The sequence below is a fragment of the Trichechus manatus genome, unplaced genomic scaffold, assembly GCF_000243295.1.
Source record: "Trichechus manatus latirostris isolate Lorelei unplaced genomic scaffold, TriManLat1.0 scaffold00039, whole genome shotgun sequence".
NCBI lineage: Eukaryota > Metazoa > Chordata > Mammalia > Sirenia > Trichechidae > Trichechus > Trichechus manatus.
In genome coordinates this window covers 15,102,673-15,118,574 of record NW_004443975.1, presented here as the reverse complement: position 1 = coordinate 15,118,574, position 15,902 = coordinate 15,102,673, and the positions used below count along the sequence as shown (strand labels likewise).

Here is a 15,902-nt window from a genome sequence, read left to right as displayed (position 1 = left end):
TACAGAAGTGGACTGCCACATCTTTCTCCCAGAGAGCCGCTGGTGGATTCGAACTGCTGACCTTTTGGTTAGCAGCCAAGCGCTTTAACCACTGCACCACCAGGGCTCCTTCATAAATGCTCCAGAACACTTCATACACCAGGAAGGGCACAATCTTTCAGTCTTGCAAGCCTTACATTTGTAACTCCACTGTAACTCTTCTCGGCTAGAGTTGCCCCCACCTCATAAAGCAGAATTAACCCAGGCATTCTGTTGCCCACAACCATACACGTATACGTATGCACTTTATACTATGACCTCATGTCAGCTAGAACAGGCATTGTTTGTTTCTGCCACTTTTTTAGAACTGGACAAGTGAGTTATGATAGTGTCTAAAGTCACCCAGTTTCAAGCAAGGGGAAGAATCTGGCTCAGTATCACACATGTTCTTGGAAGTGGGAAAATAAAAATGTATCTGAGGTACACCCCCATCTGCTCCGACTGTCCTGTCTTCAGAAGAAGGGGCCCAGGCCACAACTCTCACTACGACCCTGCTGGTGGGGGGCTGGTGGGTCCACAGGGTCCCACGCTCTGCAGGCTAGCTCAGAAAGAGGAGTTGCCTTAATCACATTATTTGTCTTCCTAGAAAGGCTATATATAGGTTGTGTTAAGTAACAAAAGTTGCTGAGAAGTAACTTCCCATCCAACTTCTCCCAAGGCCATTTTTGATGGGTGGGTCAAGTTCACCCACCTTTGGCTATTGACCAATCTAATCTTTTCACCCTTGGTGGCCCATAGCCATGCTCTCTTACCTTCACAGAGCATTCTAGACTGTCTTGCCTCCTACCTCCCTCATGGAGCCCACAGTCCCTGATTCTTTCCTTTCCTTCTCTTATGCCTGTCTGCCAACCCCGACCTGTGTCTTCAACAGTCCAGATCCCAGTCTTGGTGGAGCCCCGCACGATCTTATTAAAGTCTAACTTCTATCTCTCTCTTTGGAATTTGATGAGGGAACTGTAAATAATGTATTGTTGTCATAATTATTTCTGATTAATATTTGTACACCTAATAAAGTCTCAGAGAGATTGGGTCCACTTGGTCTAGGGGAGGGGCAGCTTCCAGATGACTTACCCAGCAATTAAAGCAGCCTGTTAGTCGGAGGCCCAGGACGGCCAAGGACAGCTGGAGAGCTCTTCTTTGCAAGCAGCTCTGGTTAACATCAACCAGGAAAGCTCTCTGTAAACACATGAATAATTGATCGTCCAGTGCTCACATAGCTACCGCGGATCTGAGCCCGTATGACTCATTTGCGAGCCGTTCCTGTCGTCTGGATGCCATAACATTGGAGGAATGATGATCATTTCTTGGAGGTTCTTCTGTGGCCAGAGTTGCCAAGACCAAGGCTGTAATGGTTTGTTATGATGACCTTTGTTATTCCATTAGGCTCAATTGCTTTAAAAAATGATGTGTGCATACTTTAGGAACGTTTTTACCCTTCACGTTGACCTGGCATAATAGTTTATATTACAAAATGTATTAATGACAGAGTAGTGTTTTCATGTCCCAAGGACAAATTTTAACAACCATAATCTGCCCTTAGTCATCATAAATATAAATGTATTGGTCAAACAGATCTTGTTAATGTGGCCAAGACAAATGCAAGTCTATATTTTAAGGCAGTTGAAGTCCTAGAGAATATATTTGGATCTGTTCGTGAGGCTCAGAGATCTTGTATATGTGCTATCAGGAGGCTGAGAAAATTAACATGTTTCTCCCTCTGGTTTTGATTTGGCCAGATACGAACGTCTTGGGTATGTCAGCAGGATTTTTCACATAGTTTCTGAACACCATTAATGCCTGATGGGGTAAATCTTAGTTCTTAAAGCTGTAGTCTTCTCATTGTGCTCACAAGGCTTTGGAAAAGAAACAAAGATTTCAAGTTTTAGCCATGTGTGGCTCAAGCAACATTTTCTTGACTTATACTGTGTCTTAAATTTTTTATTATATTGTCCACCCTCCGCCAACATCTGCTTCCTTGAGGTAACAAGGTATTTTTCTGCAGATAAGTGTCTGATATTTTGCATCATTCCAGTTGACAGTCTGTAAGGCGACAGACCATGTTCTGGGCATGAGCTGTAAGACAGAATGAACACTTTGTTTTCTCTTCGTTACACTGCACTCTGAGCAGCATTGGTCTCTATTGTTGGCATCCCCATTTTAAGCTTCTTGGGTAGAAAATAAACCCTTGCTTAGAAAATTCTTTTTAATAGTATTTTTATTTTGAACCGTGAAAATGTATTTAAGGCAGTGATGTGTCTCAAATGCCACTCTCTGAGAGAGCAGGCTGTTTACAGGGGTGAGTTTATCTCCCCCAGATATGATAAACATCCTGCCATAATCTACCTTCTCATAGATATGGGTACCTGGCAAGGACTGATGAGCCCGTCTTCTCTTAGAGCCCTCTAAATCTGCAGTGGTCTTTGGCAACACCAAGTACTGGGCCTAGGAAGATGATTTTGCCTGGGATAACTCCTTTGGTGCTGGCGATTGGGTTATTTTCTAAACTTGATGGTGTGGACAGTGTTAGTCTCACAGTGATAATCTCCTGTGTGGTTTTAACTTTTCGAGCTATTTTAAAATTGGTACATCAGAGACTTGGAGGCCCTTTACTGGAAAGACAGCCCAGGATGCAGCTGCTGAAGGTGCCCCAACCCCATGTAGGCCATCAAGAACCCCAATGGCACCCAGGCCATCAAGATCCCCAACCCTACCCAGGACATCAAGACCCCCAACTCCACAAAGACCATCAAGAGCCCCAGCTCTACCTAGATCATCAAGAACCCCTCTTGCTAAACCTTTCTTACTAAAGAGAGTAAGAAATTGAAATTTAATGAACATTACCTTGCATGAAGGTGAGATAATTTAACTTCAGACTTCTCTTTCTTATTTTAACTCCTTTGGACTTTAACTTATAAGGGGACTTAATTTTGGATTTTGGATTTCCTGGTAATTTGACGTTGGGAGGGGGTTCATATTCAAATGTAGAGCATCTCATTGTCTGCATTTGACTGTTGGAGTGCCTTTATGGAGTCATTTGGTTTTGCTGCATAACCCCTAATAGATTATGTTGGTCAATGTGGCTGGAAATAATTGAAATGGAAGATAGAAGAGGATATATGTTTTCCGTCTTGACTACAGAAAGGCCCTGAAGAACGAAATGTCCCGTACTGACCTATTCAGAACCTTAGGGAGCAAAAATACACACCACCTGTCAGGGATCCCAAGAGGACCTGCAAAGGGCAGGAGTTGGTATTGGAGGAGGCAGCAGGTCTGTGCTGACAGAATTCCAATCTCCTCTCAAGAAGATGTCCCCACTTCCAGTTCACCATAGCCATAATGATTAAGCACAAAGGTTCAAAATACAAAAATTTGGGAGAATTTTTGGGTGGAGGTGGTAACCTCCTTTTCTCTGATCTCATGTATTCAAATGAAGGGACGTTAATTAGTCCTGACCCCCCTCTGCCTCCTCACAGTCTCCTCTTAGGGGAGATCTGATTGGCCAGTTTTGGAGCAACAATTGGGCCCCGCTCTTCTCCTCCCCCTTTCTCTTTGGGTTCCACCTGCTTTCAGCGTGCTGGTGCTCTGGCCCCGTTGGTCCGCGAGGTTAGTGGAGCAGAAGAGACCCTGCCCCCGTCGTAAGAGGCATGCAGTGGTTCAGTGACGTCTAAGGTTCGTCAGATCAATTCAACCCTAGGATTCAGTATTCCAAATTCCATTGCTTCTGTGTGCCTACGTCACATTCTCCAGCCTAGCTTTTGGAAATAATAAAGCAGATACCTTGATCTCGTGAAAAGGAAACAAAACAAAACAAAACAAAAACCCTCTGTATTCAGCCATAAGAAGAAATGAAGTTCTGATGCATGCCACAACATGGATGAACCTTGAAAACATTGTACTGAGCAAAATAAGTCCGTTGCAAAAGAGCAAACACTGTGTGAAATAAGCAAACATATAGAAACCAAAAACTATTAGTGGGTACCAAGGGTGGGAGGAGAGGGAAGGGGGAAGTTTTGGCTTAGGGGGCATTGAGTTTATGTTAATGGTGGCGAAATCATTTGGAAAAGAATAGTGAGAATGGTTGCACAATTTGAAGAATGTGATCAACATCACTGAATTATACACGTAGAAATTGTTGAATTGGCGAACGTTTTGCTGTGTATATTTTCACCAAATTTAAAAAAGTGGAGTTTTAAAAACAAATCAATAGGATTTTTTAAAATTATTAATCTAAGACTGTGTCTGTTTCATCACACCTTGATTTGTGGAGTGCTGTGAAGTCTGCAAGGCACTTTCACCCACTGCATGTCCTTTGATCTTCCTGACAATTCAGGGAGGTAGGATGGATGGGAAAGCCTTTTGCTGCTTCAGTATTATAATCACACTTATCCCTAATGCAAAACTAATGTCAGTGAGGTTCAAGAAGGTTAAGTAACTTGCCCAGATAGTACGTGATGGTCTAGAATTAGAACTCAAAGCTTTTGAGTCCTGATGATGTGCTGCTAAAATATAAGTTGGTAAGAATAAGGCTGAATGAACCCCCAAAACTATTGTCCTGAGATAATCTTTAAACTTTAAACCAAAACTATCCCCTGAAGTCTTTTTTGAACCAAACAATAGTTTATCTTAATAGGTAAATTATGTCTGCCTTGAGCATTGTGCTTTTTTAAAGAGTTATCTTCATGAGATCAAATTGACAACGGCAACTCGAAAGGTTAGATGAGCAGTGAGAACTTGGGGGCAGTGAATGTAAGTCAATAGTAGCGGAACAGTTTGGAGACGGATGGCGAGAATGTTTGCACAACTTGAAGAATGTAATCAATGCCACCGAATTGTATATGTAGAAATAGTTGAAATGGTGTATTAATGTGTTTATTTTCACCAAAATTTTAAAAAGTAAAAAAAAAAAAAAAAAAAGAATTAATTCAAAGTGTGGTAATATCTTCACTTGGAAACTGGTTTAACCCTACAATCTTGTTTCATAATATTGGTTTATGACTTGATGAAGGGTACTTTATAGACAGGTGTGTGTTAAGCTTTAGTACATATCTGGATCACCTCGAGGCCTCACTTAAAGTGGATATTCGTGCATCTGACTCCCAGATATCCTAACTCCTTGCCTCTGCAGTGGGACCTAAATAAACCAAACCAGTTCCTGTTGAGTTGATTCTGACGCATGGCCACCCCATGTGTCAGGGTAGAGCTGTGCTCCTTAGGGTTTTCAGTGGCTGGTTTTTCAGAAGCAGATCACCAGACCTTTCTTCCAAAGTGCTTCTGGGTGGACTGGAACCTCCAGCATCTAGATTAGCAGCCCAGCACTTCAGCATTTGCACTAGCCAGGGGTTCCACAGTGGCACCTAGGAATCTCTGTTTTTATAAGGACGTCAAAATGGTTCTAAACTCTTACCTGATTTTCTACAGACCAAGTAGCCACTCACTCCCTCTCACCCCCCATTCTAATGTTGATCTTTTCTTTAATGGTGTGTAAAGAAATACTAAACCCACAAGTACTGGCTTTCTTAGTAAAATGGAACTCACTAGAATATATCGCTGTGAAGCATGGGTGGATGTACCTAGTTTGGTTGTTGGGTTTCCAGGGATTCAAACACAGTTCCTCTAGCCCTAGAGGACCACAGAGGCTGCTTCTGCCTGCAGTGGGGAACCATCTGCACCCTAAAAGAGAGCAAAGCTCTGAAGGCACTGAACCTGCAACCTGGGCCCCCATGCAACTGACTTAACAAACACAGGCGTTAATCAATGCTGAATTAATTAACCAAGGAAAGGGGGTTAACCACTGTAGACTTCTGCCATGTTTAGAATTTGCGTCTGTGTGTATGCATGTATGAGGAAATAAATGAGAAAATATGCTTTTTAAGAATATTTGCTTCTTTTTTCATCAGTGACTTTTAATGAATCAACAAATATTTTTGTTCTTGTTAGCTGCCTTCTAGTCAGCCCCTGACTCATGGCAATTCCATGCACAACAGAATAAAACGCCACCCAGTCCTGTGCCACCCCCATGATTGGTTGTGGACCAGACTGTTGTGATCCATAGGGTTTCCACTGGCTGATTTTCAAAAGTAGATTGCCAGGTCTTTCTTCCTAGTCTGCCTTAGTTTGGAAGCTCTGCTGAAACCTGTTCAGCATCATAGCAACATGAATACTATCACCGACAGATAGGCTATTGCTGAGCATGGGGTGTACTGGCGGGGAATCAAACATGGATCTCCCACATGAAAGGTGAGAATTCTATAACTGAAGCACCCATGCCCCCCGACCCCAATAAATAATAATGGGATCCAAAAGACAGCATTAATAGTTTGGAGAGGATGGGAGCCATTTTTTTTTTTTTTAGACAAGGTAAGTATTGGGAATGCTGATGAACTCTTTCCACCTTCCCTAAGCGCTGAGAGAAAGTCTGTGTGCCAACTGTTTTTCCTCTTTTTCTACCTCCCAGCCAAGCTTCAGAGGAAACTCTTTACACGTGAACTGGAAAAGATAAATTTCAAGCTTCATTGAGAGCTTTAAAACCTTAAATCCTTCTTGAAAATAACCTGCCTCTCAAGAATCATAAGTCCCAAGGAATTATATAGCTTTTGCTTGGGCTGTGGAATGGTTCCACTATTAACTCTGATTACTTAAATCTCTGAGTAGAAGGATGTAATAAATCCGGAAGTATTTGTTCTGATTCGTGACTAAGCAAAACTGTACAATATTAAATCAGATGTTGTTATAAAACAGGGCTTCAAACCAGTCTGATTGGTTCAGTCATGGTCGAGGAAGCAAAACTGGAACAGACCCAAATTTTTACAATTTGGACACTCTGAAATGGTAACCAAAATGGGAAAAATTAGGAGTTGAAGCCCTGGAATGGGAGATTGGGTTGTTACCAAGTCTGGGGAGAATGACACATTCAAAGCAGCACAGTTGGCTGCCATCTTTGAGCAGGGCAACACTGTTTCCGACTGTGCTCAAAATCCCATGGCCCAGAGATTTAGTTGCTATACAATGTGTACACTGCCCTTGTTTTCTAAGAGGGAGATTAGGTTTCTAGCAGGGCTTTGACCTGTAATTTTTCCTGTTCCTGTTACCGTTCCAGCTCACCCAAATTTTAAAAATTCAGGTCTGTTCTGGTTTTGCTTCCACGGCCATAACTAAACCAGGAAGAACAAGTTCGAAGCCCTGTTCTAAAGATATGAAATGGCATATCTTTTTCCAACTTGGGGCATTGTGGCATAAAGTTTCAGGGAGTCCTAGAAAGTGTTTTTCCATTCTTGGACACCTAGTCTGTTTTCTGCTAGGTTTTATTATTTCTGAGCATGAACATTAAATAAAAGGCCCTCTGTCTAGCTCTCTGTGTTTTCTCAGTGGTTTAGTGAGGCTGAATATAGAGGGGAGTCCCTGGGTGGTGCAAACAGTTAACTTGCTCAGGAGCTAACCCAAAGTTTTATGGTTTGAGTCCGCCCAGAGGTGCCTTGGAAGAAAAGTCTAGTGATCTACTTCTGAAAACTTAGCCTTTAAAAACTCTGTGGAACACAGTTCTGCTCTGACACACATAGGGTTGCCATGAGTTGGAATTGACTTGATAGCAACTAACTTTAGCAGAGAGATGTTCTTTTTACTCCTTTGCATGCTATTGTATGGAGACCTTAGCAGCACATGTGTGTGTCTGTGTGTCTGCTGGGTAGATGGGATAAATGGCATCCTAGCACCCTGGCACGTCTGGGTTGGAAGCGATCTTAGAGACAAGCAAGTTAACCAAGCTTCTCATTACTCAAACTTAGGTTTTTAAACTTAAGGAGCCCTAGTGACACAACGGTTAAGTGCTCAGCTGTTAACTGAGCCCACCCAGTGGCTCTGCAGGAGAAAATATTTGGTGATCTGCTCCCTTAAAGATTACAGCCTAAGAAACTCTATGGGGAAGTTCTACTCTATCATATAGGGTCACTATGAGTCAGAATCGAGTTGAGGGCACTCAGTAAGGTTTTAGGTTTAAACGTGTGTGAGAGAGAAAGCCAGAAAGGTCTGGAGATTGGAAGACATTTTGAAAGGGTAGTGAATTCATCCTCACTCCTCTTGCTATCTGAGTCCTCAAGAAACATGAGGTTTTCTCTCCTTTTAAAGACTTTCTGGGAAAGGGTGTTTTTGTGTACACTCCTGACAAGCATTAGGTAGCCCTAGGGAAGATGCGCTGTCCCCATCCAATAAGTGACAATGCAGGAGCCGGTCCGGAGGAACACAAGTTTGACCATTCTGCCTTTGTCTTCCTCAAGGCCCTGATTCCACTTGCCACAAAAAAGGACCTTCAAATGGCCCCTTAAACTGTCTTGGCAGCTCCCCGTGGTGCCATGCTATGAGTCCAAGCTTCTAGCTTTGCCTCTGTGGCCCCCTGCTCATCTAGAGAACTGCTGAGGGTGGGGCTGGTGGGCTGGTGGGCAGGTCCCACAGCTGACCTGCACCTGTCCTCATAGGTCACTCACCTGGCCTTGTGTGCTGACAGACAATGAAGACACTTCTGGAAAAGCTACACATTCACTTCTGAGTAGCCATGTTGGACTTCAGTTTTCCACCTCAAAGTGGCAGTAATACTGCTGTATGATGCATACAATATGGGAAAAGAACTACAAAAAATTAATAACATACTGTGCTAAAAAGTGACTATAGTTTTTCTTTAAGTCTCATCTGGGAAATTGTCTTAGTTACCTAGTGATGCTATAACAAGAAATACCACAGGTAAATGGCTTTAAAGAACAGGAATTTATTGTCTCGCAGTTCTGGAGGCCAGAAGTCTGAATTCAGGGCTCCGGCTCTAGGGGAAGGCTCTCTCTCTCTCTGTTGGCTCTGGCGGAAGATCCTTGTCTCTTTCAGCTTCTATGGCCCTAGGCATTTCTTGGTGTTCCTTGGCTGCTTGTAGATGTACCTTTACATGGTGTCTGTCTTCTTCTGTATGTGTCTCTCCATGTCTGTTTTCTCTTTTTATAAGACACCACTCAGAAAACTAAAAATAGAACTACCCTGTCACCCAGCAATTCCACTTCTAGTTACACACCCAAAAGACTTGAAAGCAGAGACTCTGTAGCACTATTCACAATGGTCAAAATGTGGAAACAACCTAAATGCCCGTCAACAGATGAATGGATAAACAATATGTGGTACATACATACAATGGAATATCACTCAGCCAGTAGGAGACATGAAGTCTTCATACATGCTACAGTATAGATGGAGCTTGAAGACACTATGCTGAGTGAAATAAGTCAGTCACAGAAGGACAAATATTGTATGACCTCACTTATATAAAAAGACAAGAAAAGGCAAATGTATAGAGACCAAAGCTTATCTGTGGTTACCAGGGGTGGGAGGAAGGGGGGAAGGAGGGGTTAACTGTGATGGTAAAATCTCATTGATTAAGGGTAGGGTTGCACAGTTAATTATTGCAATTGCTGTCAATGAGTTGTACACCTGTAAAAAGTTGAATAGGCAAAAGTTGTATGATAGATATACCTTTAACAATGACCAAAAAAAAAAAAAGAGTAGCTGCTGAGTCTGCTTCTGTACAAAAACCTCATGGGATTTGGTTCCTTGGTTTGGAGGTTTAGGGTTATGGTTTCATGAGACACCCCAGTTAATTGGCTTAATAATGTGTTTAGTGCTTCTGTTCTACCTCCTACCTCATTGAGTAGTGCCTGGGGTCTTAAAAGCCTGTAAGCAGACATCCAAGTCACGACAATTAGTCTCTATTCTCCTGGAGCAGCAGAGGAAGAAGGAGAGTCAGGAATAGGAGAAGGATATGGAGTGTGTGGCTAATTGCCTCCATGAAGAGCTGCCTCCTTTGCCAAGAGACCGGAAGAACTGGATGGTGCCCAGCTAACATCTCTGAACATTTTGATCAAAGATTCTATAGAAGAATCCTGATCAAAAGAGAGAAAATGCAGAATAGAATTTCAAATTATCATGGACTCTAGACTTTCTGGAGCCATGGAGGCTGGAAGAACCCTTGAAACTACTGCCCTGAGATAATCTTTAAAACTTAAACCAAAAATATCCCCTGAAGTCTTCTTAAAACCAAACAACAGTTTACCTTAACTAGTAAAGAATGTCTGCCTTGAGCATTATGGTTTTTCGAGATCTATCTATATGGGATCAAATTGACAGCAGCAAGTCAAAAGATTAGACAGGAACCTTAGGGGGCAGTGAGTTTATGTTAATGGGGGAGGAACAACTCAGAAAAGGAGGGTGAGAATGGTTACTTAACTAGAAGAATGTAATCAATGTCACTGAATTGTACATGTAGAAACTGTTGAACTGATGTAAGTTTTGCTGTGTATATTCTCAACAACAAGAACAAAACCACTACTCAGAAGAGGTTGGTTTTAGGGCCCACTCTACTCCAGTATAATCTAATTAGTGTAACAAAATTAAACTCCTATTTCCAAAAAGGGTAGTATTTACAGGTACAGGGGTTAGGACTTCAATATAACTTTTTGGGGGACACAATTCCATGGGTAACAGGGCTTATGGGTAATTTTTCTTTCTGTACTTTTCAAATATATTATTTTTATAGTTAAGAAAATAAATTTATATTCAAAATGAAACAATAGCCTTTGAACCTTTACGTATGTAATAATCACCTTTAAACAGGATGATTTAGGATATTGATAGCATTTTATGAATTGCTTAGTACTGGCCTGTCCAATGCAGTGACCAAGAGTCCCATGTGACTACTGATCACTTGAAATGTGGCTAGTGCAAATTGAGGTGTACAATAACTGTAAAATACACACCAAATTTTGAAGACTTAGTACAAATAAAAGAGTATAAAATACCTCATTAATCATTTTTACAATGATTATGTGTTGAAAAGATAATAGTTTGAATATACTCAGGTAAATAAAATACATTATTACAATTAATTTTACCTGTTTCTTTTTGTTTTTTAAATGAGGCTACTACAAAATTTGGTGTCCCTGGATGGCATAAATGGTCAGGGGCTCGGCTGCTAACCGAAAGGCTGGCAGTTTGAACCCATCCAGAAGCACTTCGGCAGAAAGGCCATCTGCCATGAAAACCCTACGGAGTGCAGTTCTACTCCGACACTCATGGGGTCACCATAAGTCAGAATCAACTCAATGGCACCTGGCTATTAGAAAATTTAAAATTACGTGTATGGATATTGTATAAAAGTAGAGCACTGTCTTCGACAACACTGGAAGAGGTCCATGGGCCTATACAACGCACAGACAGTTAAGATGTTGTCACCTACTTCATGATGTTGAACCATGGCTTTGGGAATGGGGAGTGACTGTTTAATGACTATGGGGTTTCCTTCTGGGGTGAGGAAGATGTTCTGGACCTACAGCAGTGATGGCTGGACAACCTTGTGACTATTACTGAATGTCACTAATAGTAAATTTGTTATGTGTATTTTATCACATGAAAAAATTACATATGTGGCTCACATTATGTTTCTACTGTTCAATGGTTGTTTAAAGAAAAGTGGTAGGGGATATGGCTTCAATTAAAATAGTGTCTCTTCTAGACTTAGTGGTCTGACAGAGACTGGAGAAACCCCGAGAGTACGGCCCCAAGACACGCTTTTTGCTCAGTAATGAAGTCACTCTTGAGGTTCACCCTTCAGTCAAAGATTAGACAGGCCCATAAAACAAAACAAGACTATATGGGCACACCAGCCTAAGGGCAAGGATGAGAAGGTAGGAGGGAACAGGAAAGCTGGTATTAGGGAACCCAAAATCGAGAAAGGGAGAGTGTTGACATGTCATGGGGTTGGTAACCAATGTCACCAAACAATATGTGTACTAATTGTTTAATGAGAAGCTAGTTTGTTCTGTAAACTTTCCTCTAAAGTAAAATAATAATATAAAAAAGGACAAAAAAAAAAACCAAACAGTGTCTCTGGAAATGGGAGGGAGTGGAGAGAGGTGAAGATGGGCTGAAGACTGCTTGAAGAGGCTGACACTCTTTTCTCTCTCCCTTTGGTAGAAATATTAACATGGATTTTAGCTTCCTGTCATCTTCACAGCCTGTCCCAGGAGACCTCAGCCTTGGGTAGCTCCTGGCCCTTTACAATGCTGGACGCTTGTTTATCTCATTTCACTTTCCCACCACACTTGGCATTCTGCCCGCTGTTATGCTTCTCACTGAGATAACGCTTTCCCTAAAATTCCTCACAGTTCATGTGGTGTTAAGGAGTTGGGATCTTGACAGTTGGAAACAAATAGAATACCCAGATCCGGCTCAACAAGGCCCCGTGAAGAGATTGTTGATTAAGAAAAACTAAAGTCTTTTTTGTGCATCTCTGGAAACTAGCTTCTTAAAAGTAAACCCTGTGAGGCAAAATGGATCTATGGCACTAGAAGTCAGGAGAGTGGTTACTCTGGGCTGGGCGTGGGTAGTGATTGACCTAAGGGGCTTTTAGATATGGGAAAGATTCTACTATTGACCAAGGTGCTGATTACCCAAGGGTGTTCACTTTGTGGAAATTTATTGAACTTGGGACTTGTGTGCTTTAATGAGTGTATGTTATGCGTCCATAAAAAGTTAAACACGCACACACAACACCCTGTGAGGGACAATTTTTTGAGAATGGAAAGCTAACAGTGCCTGAGTGAGTGGACGCAGTGGGGTGAGGTACGTGTTCATAGAGAATGGCCACCAAGGGACAGTGTGTCCCCTTCCTGTGAGGACCTGGACAGACGAGGCCTGGTGAAGAGGGCTGGACGAGGGGCCTTAGGAGGGAGCATCCTACAATCCTCTGACTAGAGATTTTTGAGTCACCCACCTCAGGAAATTCACCTTAGCGCCCTGTCTCTTGTCTCTCCATTTAGAGCACTCACACACAAACAGACCAGGACAGAACCAACCAGATTTTTGTTTTGAATTTTGAATGCTCAAACCAAAGAGTATAGGGGGGGAAGGATGTGAGAGAGAGGCGTTACTTAACAAAACTGTTATGAATTGAATTGTCTCCCTGGCCCACCAAAATAGGTGTTTGGAATACTAACCCCTGTACCTGTGGATGTTACTCCATTTGGAAACAGGGTTTTCTTTGTTTGGTTAATAAGGCCCTATCAGTGTAGGCTTTTCCTAAACCTAATCACTGCTGAGTTATAAGGAACAGCACAGACAAAGAGACAAGCAAGCACAAACTGGGGAAGACAGATGCCACGTGAAAATTGCCGAGGATCCAAAGAATGCCAGGACTATAGGAGCTGAAAGAGACGAGGATCTTCCCCCAGAGCCGACAGAGAGACCTTCCCCTAGAGCCGGCGCCCTGAATTCAGACTTCTAGCCTCTTGAACGGTAAGAAGTTAAGTTTCTGTTCTTTAAAGCCACCCACTGTGGTATTTCTGTTACAGCAGCACTAGGTAACTAAGACAAAGACCACTGCTCGGTTGTTGGGTGTAGGTAGCGCACCAGAGGAAAGCCACATTCTTGGGAGAAACGAGAGCAGTCCCCTTGCTGTAAACAGATGCCACGAGGAAGGGAGAGCCAGCTCCAAGTGACCAGGCCCTGCAGTTATCACCTGCGGAAATCCTGTGTGGGGGTGAACACTGTCCTTAGCGAAGGCTGGAGAAGAGATTACTTAGAGCGGAGGGGGCTGAGAATGCAATTGTGGGAGGTTATTAGGCAGATAGTGGCTGGAAAACCAGAGACGTGGGGGAGACGGGTCGGAAGAGCTTAAGCGGAAATGGGGGAGGAAAAATAAATAAATGAGATAAGTAACTGCATTTGCTTCCTCCCTTATTACCCTTTTGTTTTGTGTCCAGGACCGTGGTTACCCCCGAGATCTTCCCTTCTGGAGACAACAGCCTGGAGGCTGCATTTGAGCACCAGGCCTGGCCCCTCTCTTCCCGCCCTGTACACCCAGCCTTGTGCATCCACCCCACTCCAGGGAACTGCAAAGAAGCCCGCCGGACGCACTTCCCAAGGCCTGCCGAGGCGGGGTTTCCACAGGCTCCCATGTCTACCCCCATCCCTACAAGTGCAAAGAGCACCAGGCGACATGCCCAGCTGCCCCCGCCATATACACTCCCACTGAAGAGACCAAATGTTGGAGTCACTGTGGGGTGGCTGGGTCAAGATGGCGTAATCGCAATGCTGTTGGCATGTGGAGAGGCTTTCCTTTTCTTGGATCACAACTGGACATTCTCAGGTTGGCTCCAGGCTGAAGGGCTCATGTCCAGGCACTCCCGTCTGCTGGAAAACAGAGCTCAGGGTTCCAACATCAGCGTAAACTGCTGCCGTTGGAAAAGCTTCAGACCTTATGAGAGGGCAGGAGGGCACTGGCAGGTGGTAGGGAGAGGAGCTGGTGTGGTGAAACCTGTGTTCACGCCAGGCTCTGGCGTGGCTGACTGCGTGACTACTGGCACGTCTCTTACCTTTGTGAACCATAAAACAGGCGTGATGAGGATAATACCTACATGTAAGGTTATTGTGAGGATTGAGTAACATAGTGTATATGTAAAGAACTTTGCAAACGTCTAAGTGCCTGTTATCGTTGTTGTTAGATGCCATCGAGTTGGTTTCCATTCATGGCCACCCTATGTGCAACAGAGCAAAACAGTGCTTAGTCCTGCTGCATCCTCACCATCATTGTCATGCTTGAGCCCATTGTTGCAGCCACTGTGTCAGTCCATCTTGTTGAGGGTCTCCCTCTTTTTCGCTGACCCTCTACTTTACCAAGCAAGATGTCCTTCTCCAGGGACTGGTCCCTCCCGATAACATGTCCAAAGTACATGAGACGAAGTCTTGCCAACCTCACTTCTGAAGAGTATTTTGCTGTACTTCTTCCAAGACAAATTTGTTCGTTCGTCTGGCAGTCCGTGGTATATTCAGTATTCAACACCATAATTCAAAGGCATCAGTTCTTTTTAAACCAAAAAAGAAAAACCAGACTCTTTGCTGTTGAGTGGATTCTGACTCACAGCAACCCTATAGGACAGATAGAACTGCCCTGTAGGGTTTCCAAGGAGCTGCTGGTGGATTTGAACTGCCGACATTTTGGTTAGCAGCTGAATGCTTAACCACTGTGCCACTAGGGCCCCCAGCCCTTCTTATGTCTTCCTTATTCGTTGTCCAGCTTACACATGTATATGAGGTAATTAAAAATATCATGGTGTCTTAGTTATCTAGTGCTCCTATAACAGAAATACCAGAAGTGGATGGCTCCAACAAACAGAAGCTTATTCTCTCACAGTTTAGAAGGCTAGAAGCCCAAATTCAGGGTGCCAGCTCCAGGGGAAGGCTTTCTGTCTGTGTTGGCTCTGGGGGGAGGTCCTTGTCATCAATCTTCCCCTGGTCTAGGAGCTTCTCAGGTGCAGGGACCCTGGGGTCCAAGGGACATGCTCTGCTCCCAGATTTGCTTTCTTGGTGGCCTGAGGTTCCCCTGTCTCTCTGCCGGCTTCTTTTTTATATCTCAAAAGAGATTGATTCAAGATACAACCTAATTTTGTAGAACGAATCTTGCCTCATTAACGTAACTGCCTCTAATCCTGCCTCATTAATATCATAGAGGTAGGATTTACAACACATAGAAAAATCATATCAGATGACAAAATGGTGGACAATCACACAATACTGGGAATCATGGCCTAGCCAAGTTGACACACATTTTCAGGAGGACACATTTCTATCCATAACACGTGGCTTGAATCAGGCACACATCCTCAAAGTGACATCTTTGCTTTTTAACACTTGAAAGAGGGCTTTTGCAGCAGATATGCCCACTGCAATAGTCATTTGATTTCTTGACTGCTGCTTCCATGGGCGTTGATTGTGGATCCAAGTCAAATGAAATCCTTGACAACTTCAGTCTTTCCTCCATTTATCATGATGTTGCTTATTGG

The 15,902-nt window shown here is 43.2% G+C and overlaps 1 pseudogene; it reads left to right on the top strand.

The window, feature by feature from the left end:
* Window positions 1-11,206: 11,206 nt before the first annotated feature.
* LOC111820483 (uncharacterized) lies at window positions 11,207-11,325 on the top strand (annotated as a pseudogene).
* The last annotated feature ends 4,577 nt before the right edge of the window (window positions 11,326-15,902 follow it).